The 11,387-nt window shown below is 40.5% G+C and overlaps 1 protein-coding gene across 6 annotated transcripts in view; it reads right to left on the reverse strand.

Moving 5' to 3' along the window:
• The window catches only part of LOC134082415 (protein NLRC5-like), an 86,098-nt gene extending 76,274 nt beyond the window's left edge, over nt 1-9,824 (reverse strand). For 5 of the 6 annotated variants that reach the window (XM_062538134.1, XM_062538154.1, XM_062538163.1 and 2 more), the window contains exon 1: nt 9,641-9,824. The gene's annotated coding sequence lies outside the window, so the exon portion shown is untranslated. Of the gene's footprint in view, nt 1-8,295; nt 8,397-9,640 lie in introns of those variants that run through there. The other variant, XM_062538126.1, reaches the window with a different exon arrangement.
• Nucleotides 9,825-11,387: the final 1,563 nt, after the last annotated feature.

Below are 11,387 nucleotides of genomic sequence, written 5' to 3' on the forward strand. Positions count from 1 at the left end.
GATGAAAACATACTCTCCTCCTCGGCGGAGTAGGCTAATAATTATCAAATTGAAAGCACACTATGACAGGTCTACTCGTGTGATCACGCATGGATTTCCAGGCAAATTAGTGTTCGTTAAAAATTGCGTGGATTTTGGTGCAACACAAGAGAGCATTTAGCGATGTGAATGAATGCTTAATGCGGCTGCAGAAACGTTACAGATCCCATTGTCAGCCTCGACAACAAGAACATCGAACTAGCAGAGGATGTTCTAGAACGCAGTATGCAAAGGTCTTTTATTTTATTTATTCTTAAAGATCCACTTTTATTTTATTCAAAAGATTCGGAATGTTTTACATTAGACCTAGGCTAGGCCTACTTGAAATATAGCTCCTACGTTCAGGCTGCTCAAAGTTGTGTTTGCACTTTATATTTATTCTATTCAGAATAAATTCAGTGTAGTGTCTGTTAACTTTCTTGAAATGTAGGCCTGGGTCATTCCACGCCAAATCAACCAGAGCCCACGCACTTGCGTCTCAAAAAAATCTGAAAAAAATACCATGTGTGCCTATGTTAAAGGGATAGTTCGGATTTTAAGACACGAAGTTGTATGGGTTCCCTGTCAGCAACGTAGTGCATCAGCACTGACTTACCCCGGACAGCGTCCTGTGAGCCGAGATCCAGCCGGTTTTTGATCGTTTTTGATGCCGGACTATTTTCTTCAGCAAGTTTCTGGGGTCACGAAAGTAAAGTGTTTTTCTTCTCAAAACCATATGCGTTCAACAGAGTGATATATTTGCACCATAAAAACGTTGTCCAGCTGTCAGTAGCGCGCAGTGATAGGAATCGCGAAAAATAAGTAAGTGATAACGAGGTTTGAATTTTTCCTGGACAACGTTTTTGTGGTGCAAATATATCACTTTGTTGAACGCATATGGTTTTGAGAAGAAAAACACTTTACTTTCGTGACCCCAGAAACTTGCCGGACTACTTTCTTCAGCATCAAAAACGATCTAAAACCGGCTGGATCTCGGCTCACAGGACGCTGTCGGGGGTAAGTCAGTGCTGATGCACTACGTTGCTGACAGGGAACCCATACAACTTCGTGTCTTAAAATCCGAACTATCCCTTTAACCAGGAGACACTCTGTAAAATGTTTTTGTGCTAAGATCAATACTTTTCAAGTAACAGCCAGTTTTACAGGGGGAGGGGGGTGTCAAATTTGTTCTGCCTCTTTTTTTTGTCAAAGTTCACAAGCTCATTGCTCAAGAACTAGAATCTGTAGGAGGCTCAAATTTTGCAGGCTGGTGCATAAATAGGAATAGTATGCAGTAAAATCACCACGAGTAGTCTGGATGATCCTGCATGGTCATAGCAGTCCCTCAAAGTTGATCAAATTTGTATTGGAGTTCTTGGCTGGGTTCTGTTTAGGCCTTCAGAAGACACATTTTTACTCAACATAGGCTCTTGGGGTTTTCTTCTTATTGAGATAAGTAGAAACACTCTCCGAAAAAGCAATGAAGAGAAAAGAAAATCCATCAGGGACTGAACAGCAGACCTCACAAGTTTGAAAAATACATTTGGATCTCATATTCAGAGCACCCTAACACGTTGTGGGAATATGCAAAGATTTTTAAAATATTTTTTTCTATAATCTGCATTACCTCTTCTTTTTAAAAACACCAATTTGACTTGTCTTATGCAAATCTTTCTTTTTCATTTTCCACCCTAAACATGGACAAAATGCACCCCCCTCCCCTTGTAAAACTGGCTGTTACTTGAAAAGTGTTGATCTTAGCACAAAAACATTTTACAGAGTGTCTCCTGGGTAACATAGGCACACATGGTATTTTTTTCAGATTTTTTTGAGACGCAAGTGCATGGGCTCTGGTTGATTTGGCGTGGAATGACCCGCCTAGTAAAGACAACTATTGCAAGTTAAGACTTTTTGGTAGGCCTATGTTACAAGCATATTACTTTCAAAACACTTTTGTATGTGTGTAACAATAAATTAAATAGGCCTAGAAATGTACATGCATTATTGATTTTATTAACATCAGGGTAGCCTACACTATTTTGAGTGACAATTTAAGATTCGGACCTTTGCCGGGAGGAAATTTTAGTAACTGGACCTCTTTGAATTTTAATTGAATACCCCTGCACTAGACACTGTCCCGGGACACCTAAGCACTGTCCCGGGAAACCCAGACACTGTCCCGGGACACCCAAGCACTGTCCCGAGACACTAGACCAGGGGTACTCAATTAGAAAATCAAAAGGTCTACACACCAATGTTGCTCTGCAACATCGCTTGCTACGCTCATTCCTCTCAGAGGTCAATGCAGAATTTGATGATTTGCTTCTGCACAATAATGTCAGGTGGCTTAGTAAAGGCAAAGTGCTGGAACGTTTTTGGATATTACGGAAAGAGCTAGAAACATTTCTGTTGAATCAGAAGAGTCCAAAAGCAAAACCATTTGTGGAATTCTGCAAAACCATGAAAACATGGAAAATGCAGCATTTCTATCAGACATCACTTGCCACCTCAATGATCTGAATTTGAAGCTCCAGGGCAAAAATAACACAGTGTGTGACCTCATGTCAGCTATTCATGCTTTTCAGAGGAAACTGGAGCTATTCAAAAGTGATATACAGGAGGAGGGCCTGCTTCACTTCCCAAAACTGTCAACCTTCAGGAACACAGCATCACAAATATGTGAAATTCCTGGACTGGACAAATTGATTGAAAATGTTGAAATCCGGTTTGGAGATTTTCCTCTGGGAAAACAGGTCTTGCTGTGTATTGAAAATCCATTCCTGGTGAAAGATTTGTCAAAATTCACAAATGAAGCCCTGAAGGTCTGCCCATGGGCTAGTGCTGCTTCTCTTCAATCAGAGCTGATTGAGCTTCAGGAGAACATAGCACTGCAGGAATCTCTCTGTGACCCTGCCACCTTTTGGACGAAGATGGCCCCTGCAGCAGGTGTCCAAGTCTTGCAAGAAATGGCCCTGCACATTCTCACCATGTTCCCTTCAACATACTCTTGTGAGTCAGCCTTTTCAACCATGACTATGGTAAAGAACAAATACAGGAGTACACTCACTGATGAGCACTTGCACCAGTGCCTACGCCTGGCCCTCACACCTTTTGTGCCCAGTTTAAAGAACTGGTGGCACAGAAGACCTGTCACTTCTCACACTGATGTGGACAGAACACATCATCCTTTTGTGCATAGTTCATATTCCTTATGGATTTACTACCTTTTTTTGTTTGTGGCTCTAATTTTGTAAACACACCGTCACTGTCTGACAATGCAGACTCAATTCTCTTTCTCACAAAACATGCTAGTCTTGCATGTCACATATTAATATCCAAAATTCAGTATACATGTGAAAGCAACACACAGGTTAAGTTGTCAAATGTGGATTACCAATCAGAACTGCATTTCGTAGATGTCATAAATAGATTCATCTGGTTAGTCAGATTAGGTGTATATGACATCTAAACAGCTAATATGCCTGTTTGGCATAGAGTCACCGGTTGGCCAAAGTCAGCATAGTTTTTTACAAAATGTTAGTAAAATGAATCCAGAGGCAGACTTTTCTGGTTCCAGAGAGCAAAAGTCCTGCCATAATTATCTGATCTACCTGGCAGCTAATTAGGATGAGCTGGTTTACTAAATGGTTAGATCAAATACTTGGCAGGACTTTTACTCTCTGAAAACGGGATGTCCGCCTCTGAATTAATCTGATGATATCCACATACCCAAGCTGCTAACCTGGTTTACTGCCACTAGCTGACCAAATAGGAAATGTCACAGATATTGACAACACCTTTGTTAATTGGTCTGAAACTTTCCTTAATATTAGATACTATGATAAAGCTGATACTGATATGCCTAATTCACATGTCTGGTATAGCCTCCACCCACCCCCAAGCAGGTATGCTGGAAGCAGATTTTTTAGATAACTACCAGCAGTAAAATGATCTTGAGGGGTTGCCAAAGAGGAATTGCTAACAGATTTTTTAATTTTCTAAGTATATTGAAATGGCGAAGGTTTGAATTATGGCATCTTATTAAAGAAACAGGAAGTTGGTGTTAAAGGCAGAAAAAAGGTTATCATTTGGATGTAATTTGGAAGCTACATGTGGAATTGGTGCCGCTATATTGGTGCGCTCTATAGCGCCATCTAACGCGTTGTCTGTTGTGGTTGACACACACATTCACAAAAATGGACCAAATTATTGTGTGTTATTGCCACCGCTAGTCAGACACTGAGCTATGGCCTAGGGTGTGGCTTAGGGACTCTATAGCGCCACCTAGCGTGTTGTCTGTTGTGGTTGACACATATATTCACGAAAATTAACCACATTTGATGGGCGTGTGTGTTGCTCATGCATATGCCTACCATCACGTAGATGTTGCTTTATTAGATTCCGAAATGTCACAGGTCCGCACCGCAGGTGCTCGGGGCCGCCATCGCCGCTTGCGGCTATATTAATTATTTCACCTTGAGTCTTTTATGCTTTCTGTATAAATCTTTATTTTTAAATGATGTTATGCTTTCCTTATAAGTTTGATTTTGTTTTGGAAATTGAAACCTGATGTGTGTGATCCCTCAACATGCCGGAGAATTGCACTCATGGTGAGTAGTACTGGTTTGTTCCTTTTAAGTACTACGTTCTGCCCTTGGTTGGGCAAAGGGAGATTCAGGTGAGTACGGCCCCTGTTTGGGGATAGTTTTTGGTGGGTGGTAGTCAGCGTCAGGGACGGCTGAGCTATCGGCCCTGGACATTAAGGTCTCCCAAGTAAGAAAAGAAATATTGTGTGCGCACACAGATGGGCCTACGTCAACGAATCTCCAAAGAGTGGCAACAGCTCTGAGTGTTTGAGAAGGATCACTATCACTGGTTTGCTAAATTAGACTCTGGCAAAGTCTATCTGTTAAAAACAGACCTGTATTCTAGTTATTCCACCTTAAAGGGATATTCCGCCATTTTTGGAAATACGCTCATTTTCCACCTTCCCTCGAGCAAAACAATCGATATTTACCTTGTTCCCGTTCATCCAGCCATTCTGTGAGTCTGGCGATACAACTTTTAGCTTCAGCCTAGCATAGATCATTGAATCGGATTAGACCATTAGCTTCTCGCCTGCTAGCTTCATGTTTAAAAGTGACTAAGATTTCTGGTAATTTTCCCATTTAAAACGTGTCTCCTCTCAAGTTAGAAAGTGCAATAAGACCAACTGAAAATGAAACCTGGCGTTTTTCTAGGCTGAATTGACATGGAACTACACTCTCATCTGGCGTAATAATCAAGGCAACTTGCAGCTACTGGCACTACTACTGCTTGTTGTCTATGGGGACTATTTTCAGATGCTGCGTAAGATATCACTGCGCCTGTGGTACGTTTGCAAGTTGCCTTGATTATTACGCCAGATGAGAGTGTAGTTCCATGTCAAATCAGCCTAGAAAAACGCCAGGCGAGAAGCTAATGGTCTAATCCGATTCAATGATCTATGCTAGGCTGAAGCTAAAAGTTGTATCGCCAGACTCACAGAATGGCTGGATGAACGGGAACAAGGTAAATATCGATTGTTTTGCTCGAGGGGAGGTGGAAAATGAGCGTATTTCCAAAAATGGCGGAATATCCCTTTAAGTATTTTATGTTAATTACATTGCATGTGAATGCAATTTACTGTTATCCCTATTCTTCTTAATGTTATTATTCTTCTTCCGACCAAAATCCACGGTTTATAACGCTAAAACCATTTAACCGTTTGACGTCATTCAAACACTCATACAAAGGTCTTGTAACGGAGATTTGACGATTGTATTTTTCACATTTGTGAACTTCATACTTTTTGAGATATTTACGATAAAAGAGTTTAAAATTCCCATAGAGTTTACATTGAGACGCTTTGGCGGCAAAGATTAATTGTTACGTCAGTGCTCAGCTGTCAGTAATCAAGGATCTGCTGCGCTAAACCAGGCTACTCATTAAGTTGTAACAGCTGTGTAAACATTCTACTATGCCACAGAGCTGCAGTAGGCTGTCTCCTCCTGTAGGCTACTCAAGCCTACTTGATTTGTTAACATCGTTACAGTAACCAGTTTGCTCTAGGTAACGTTATCAACAGCTAAGACAATCCAAAGATCGTATAGTTATAAACCGTCTACTACTACTATAAACAATCTAATCTAACGCATTGTATTAAGCTTTACTATGGTATTAAGCTAACGACAAACATAACTTGCTCCAGGCTAACGTGGTCGGCTGCAGCCAACAGGGCTTACACAACATCTTCACAGTGCAGCCTACACAACACCGATCTTCACCCAGCGTTTTAAGTCCAACCGGATAGACATAGGCCTGGCCTACTAGTTGTTGCACTATTTAGGTTTGCCTTTTTTCTCACAGTCGTTTCTAGTACAAACTGCATTAAGTTGCTATCATTGTTTGTTTGTTAGCAAGCTAGCACTCGTTTTAGCTAGTTACTGCTAGCCAGGCAATCAAAGCTTTCATATCATTCACAAATCCAAAAACCTTTGTTAAAAGCTTATTGTACATTCCTAATAGGATCACACACATAACACTTCGAAGAACATACTAGCTCATCCTGTAATATGGTTGTGTAGCCAACATAAAATATCCTGTAAGAACGTTTTGCTAGATATCCTACCTTGCTGCATCATCGTTGATTATTGTTTGAGATTGTATTCCGTATTCCAATACTTTTAACCTGCATTAAAGTGTAGATATGTAACTATGTAAGCTACCAGTCGTTTCACTGTAGGTGAACTTCAGTAGGCTAGGCTACTAAAGTGTCAGCGCTTGCAACTCGTTTGAAGTTGGCAACTTCAGTCTTTTAAATTCTAATAAATGAGGAGTTATTTTCCAAAATACTATGTTGATGCATTTTCATAAATCGCTTTTTAAATGTGGGTTTCCAAGTAATTTCAGTGGAATTGGAATTGAGTTATTGTTATTTATCTATGCTTCTGTGTCATAGCCTATGTTGTCTTTTTAACTATGTTTTACACAGCAACCTTTTTGCATTTACATGCAATGGTAATTCCTTCCATGGAATTACATTTTCTAGTTATTCTTTATTGCTTTCTTTTTATTTTTTATTCTATTATTATTACTATTATTATTATTATTACTCTTTGCTCATCTATGTTTTTATCTGCTATTACTGTTTGGTTTTTGTTTATGTAAAGCACATTGAATGACCTCTGTGTATGAAATGCGCTATATAAATAAACTTGAGTTGACTTGACTTGACACAATATAGAACTATCACTTTTAAAACAGTGAAGTGTTCCTTTAAACGTTGTTGCTGAGGTTAGGGGAACGGTAGTGCAAGCAAATTAACATTCTCTAAAGCAGGGGTCTCCAACGCGGTGCTGCCTATGAGGCGCCCGCAGCGCACCTTCTAAAAATAGCCTGAAATACAAGTCATCTGCAGATCACACTCTAAAAACATCCTCCATTGTGAAGTTTTTAACTATAGACAAGAGCCATTTTAAGAATGTATGTGGACAACAATCTGTAGCATAAACTACATTAACATTTACTTGATATTGGTGGTGATGTGGGTTAACTTTTAGCCTGTGGCTCCGAATACCTTTCCCATTCAATCATTAACAACATAAGTGGAGCGCATATGCTGCTCGCACACATGCAGAAAAAACAAGCTTGCTCAAAAGGTCAAAGGCCAAAAAGTGCACTTTTGACAGTTTTCATGAGCTTTATTAGTAGGCCTACAGGTGATATGTGATAAAAAAAAAAAAATAAATAAATAAAAGTTCCCTTTTTTCATAAAAACTTGAAACTTGGTACAATTGTACAGTTTGAAGTCCTGGACATTTTTTCAGATTGAAACTGGTAGCCTATATAAAAAATAACCTAATTGATGGTCCAGGATTTTCATGACACCATATGACATCATACACCTTATTATGGCATTCATACCAATATTTTAAACTTTTGAAAGACTTGTCTACTATATTAATTGTAACATTTTTCGTCAGATTTCAGCCATACAACAGGGGTTTTATCTAGAGCTCATCAGCTGTCTAGTGCCTTATGCCATATATTTCCTATCTGCATTAAGCTAACACTGTTCCGAACAGTAGACCTATGTTCCGACCCGTTTCAAACGCATTTCCCGTATTTCCAAACCTGTTTCCGCACCTATTCATTCCGCGCTTCGTCGAGGCTCATAAAAAGACGAATGAAGTTAACCTAGGGTTGCCAACTCTGAGAAAATAAAATACGGAACAAACGGGGGGGGGGTAATGTTACCTTTCTGGTCATCAACACGAATATTTCCTGCGGGACCAGTCATTATTTTCCAAAGGAAATACGGCGCACTCCGAAACGTTACACTTACATGACAAAAAGGGCGTCTCTTAGAAGCAGTTGCGTTGTGAACTCTCAAAATGTCGACTAACGTCTGCTACAACTTTCGGTTTCATGTTAATGTTGCGTTCGAGGCAACTCGGAGAAGTGCACTAGAACAGTGGTTCCCAACCGGGTTGGGGGGGGAAGAAACACTAATAGCCTCAAACTTGAGGCCCGGTTATGGCAGACTTTGGGGTCATAGGGCCCACCTACACGTACCTCCACCCCACATCAAATCATCATTATGATTATCATTGTCACAATTATTATTATACTATATTTTATGCACGTTCACTTCAAAGCAGTCAACACTGTGCTAAAAGTGCTTAAAGTGCTAGTTTGTGAAAACTATGCACATGTAGGCTACACATGTCCTATGCACATCAAAGGCCTGCTTTACTAATGTAAGATATTTACAATAGTTCATTGCTTTTGCATGATTGCATGAGAATTACTCCTGAAAACAACAGCAATTATATATGAGTGCTATTGTTTTGGGATGTTTCCCTTATGCAAGCATCATAAGGGAAGCATGCAAGCATTTGCCTACACTGTCTGGTAGGCAAGTGATAAACAATTTATATGTTTTATAATGAAATTTCATTTGAATGCCTGAATGTAAAGATCCAGGAAACATAATACCAACTTTTGTTTATGGTAAACGGCCGAGCATAAATACATTATAATGGGCGTAAATAACTTATCTGGAGATCTTTAAATGAAACACTAATCTTTTGACCATGTTATTCAAATTTGACTAAACAATACTCAATGCTAAACAATGTAGCCTATTGTAGCCTACAGTCTCTGTTCTGTTTCTATGGAAGAGGCAAGAATTTGTTAAATGTCGTGAATGAAATGAAATAGCCTTCCAACAGGTTGAAGCAGAGCTTTGCCAACAACGTTATTGTGTAGCCTAGTTTCAATAGCCTACGGAACAAGACTTTTAGGTGTCAAATTCGGGACTATTCCGTATTATACGGAACGGTTGGCAACCCTAAGTTAACCTCGCCTCTGCCACTTACAGTTATGGCAGTAAATTACACTTTAGGCCTACCTACTCTAACGTTAAACATTTTAAGTTTATATTGTAGCGTAGGCCTACACATTTCAACAAACACATAGCTTACAAAGACAATGACAGCTAGCCTAAAAATAGACACCAGGCCTAACAGTGCGTTTCTCCAGACGCCATGTTAAACATGTTGCCTTCGGGGTTCCCGAAGCCAGCACACGCTAATGTTACCTTTCTGGTCATCAACACGAATATTTCCTGCGGGACCAGTCATTATTTTCCATAGGAAATACAGCGCACTCCGAAATGAGCAAGCTGACGTTACATGACACAAAGAGCGTCTCTTATAAGCAGTTGCGTTGTGAACTCTCAAAATGTCGACTAACGTCTGCTACAACTTTCGGTTTCATGTTAATGTTGCGTTCGAGGCAAGAAGTGCACTAGAACAGTGGACCGTTTTTTGTCGTGTGTAGGCCTATCCCCTCAGTCTTCTTGACATGTGACCAACTTCGTCAAAACACAAAGAATTATGGGTATGTTTGGCTCGCCTGATATGCCAGCCCGTAAATTAGTGTTCTGGGTCTATGATCTGGCATGATGATAATGAAAACTAAGCGTGAAAAAATTGTGTAGAACATAATCTTGCGCTTCCTTACTGATGCTATCCATGCCATTCCTCGCTTTTTGTCACCGAAACATGTGTGTAGCCTAGCCTACTATTATTTTTCCACGCTGGAAAACGATAAAAGATAAGCTTCATGTTACTCTATTGAATTTTATAACACAGCAGGTAAACAGCATTTCGACAACTGCACTTCGTTGTTCCCGCACGTCAGTAAAACTACTTAAGTTTTGGGCCACCGGTCCGTGTAACACCGTGTCCTAATTGTAAGCGACTGCGCGACTGATAGTTTGTGTCCACATTGTATGCGTTAAGTAAGGGATAACGGCCGACGAGGTGACCGGTTCGATGGAAATAATGGCTAGGTGGAGGTCTAGAACTCCGGCGACGTGCGAAGCACGGAGACGGAGTTACCTCCGCCGTGCCATTATTTCCATCGAACCGGTCGACCTCGAAGGCCGTTATCCCGCTTATCTCCCGTTTGTATTCATAACCTGTGTATTTAGAACATAGTTTTATTCCACCGTTGCGTCCGTAAACATCGCTAAAACTGTCTTGACTGTGGGACTACTTTCCGCCACATATCAACTTTCTACTTGCAGGACAAAACTGCCGTTACTAGTTCTAAATCAGGGGTCTCAAACTCAAATGAGCTGGGGGCCACTGTAACCAACATCAACTGGTTGGGGGGCCGCATAGGATGCCCCCCCCCCCCCCCCCCCCCCCCCAAGTCTGTGGTTTACGAAGGTGTAAATACTGTATAGCCTACCTATCTAATCAGCATATGATGTCTGGATGACAACTACGTCGAATTATGCACCTCTCAGTAGGCTAAATACTGAATGTTGAACATATTTGAGCAGTTTTAGGCCTACTTTACTTTTGTTGTCCTTTACCCTACATAAGAAATTAACAGCAAAATAGTAAAATGTAAACCAACAACAGTAAACTATGGCTACGCCTACTAGGCTACTAACACAAAGCTTTTGTATTCAATGAAGTAGCCTGGTCAAATCAGTGCCTGTCACAAGTGACTTTGTAGTTTTTCAGCTGCCTGTACGGGCCCGGGTCCAGGACACTATCATCTCAATTACCACTGGCACCTCCATTTATGTTGGGCAGAGGGTCGAAGCATGGTAGCTGCTTAGAAAACACTGTTATGTCGTTCACTCAAAAGACGCACATTCACAGACGCACCCAGATCACTGTCAATTACGATCGATCATAATCTCCAAAAGGCAGACATACTTCAGAATCAGATATGTGAATAACAGACCCAAGACCTCATCAAACGTGATTTTTTTTGTTTCAACATTTGATGTATTTCTGCTTCAGTTTGTGCAAAACTATGGCCTG

The sequence above is a fragment of the Sardina pilchardus genome, chromosome 1 (assembly GCF_963854185.1).
Source record: "Sardina pilchardus chromosome 1, fSarPil1.1, whole genome shotgun sequence".
Classification (NCBI taxonomy): domain Eukaryota; kingdom Metazoa; phylum Chordata; class Actinopteri; order Clupeiformes; family Clupeidae; genus Sardina; species Sardina pilchardus.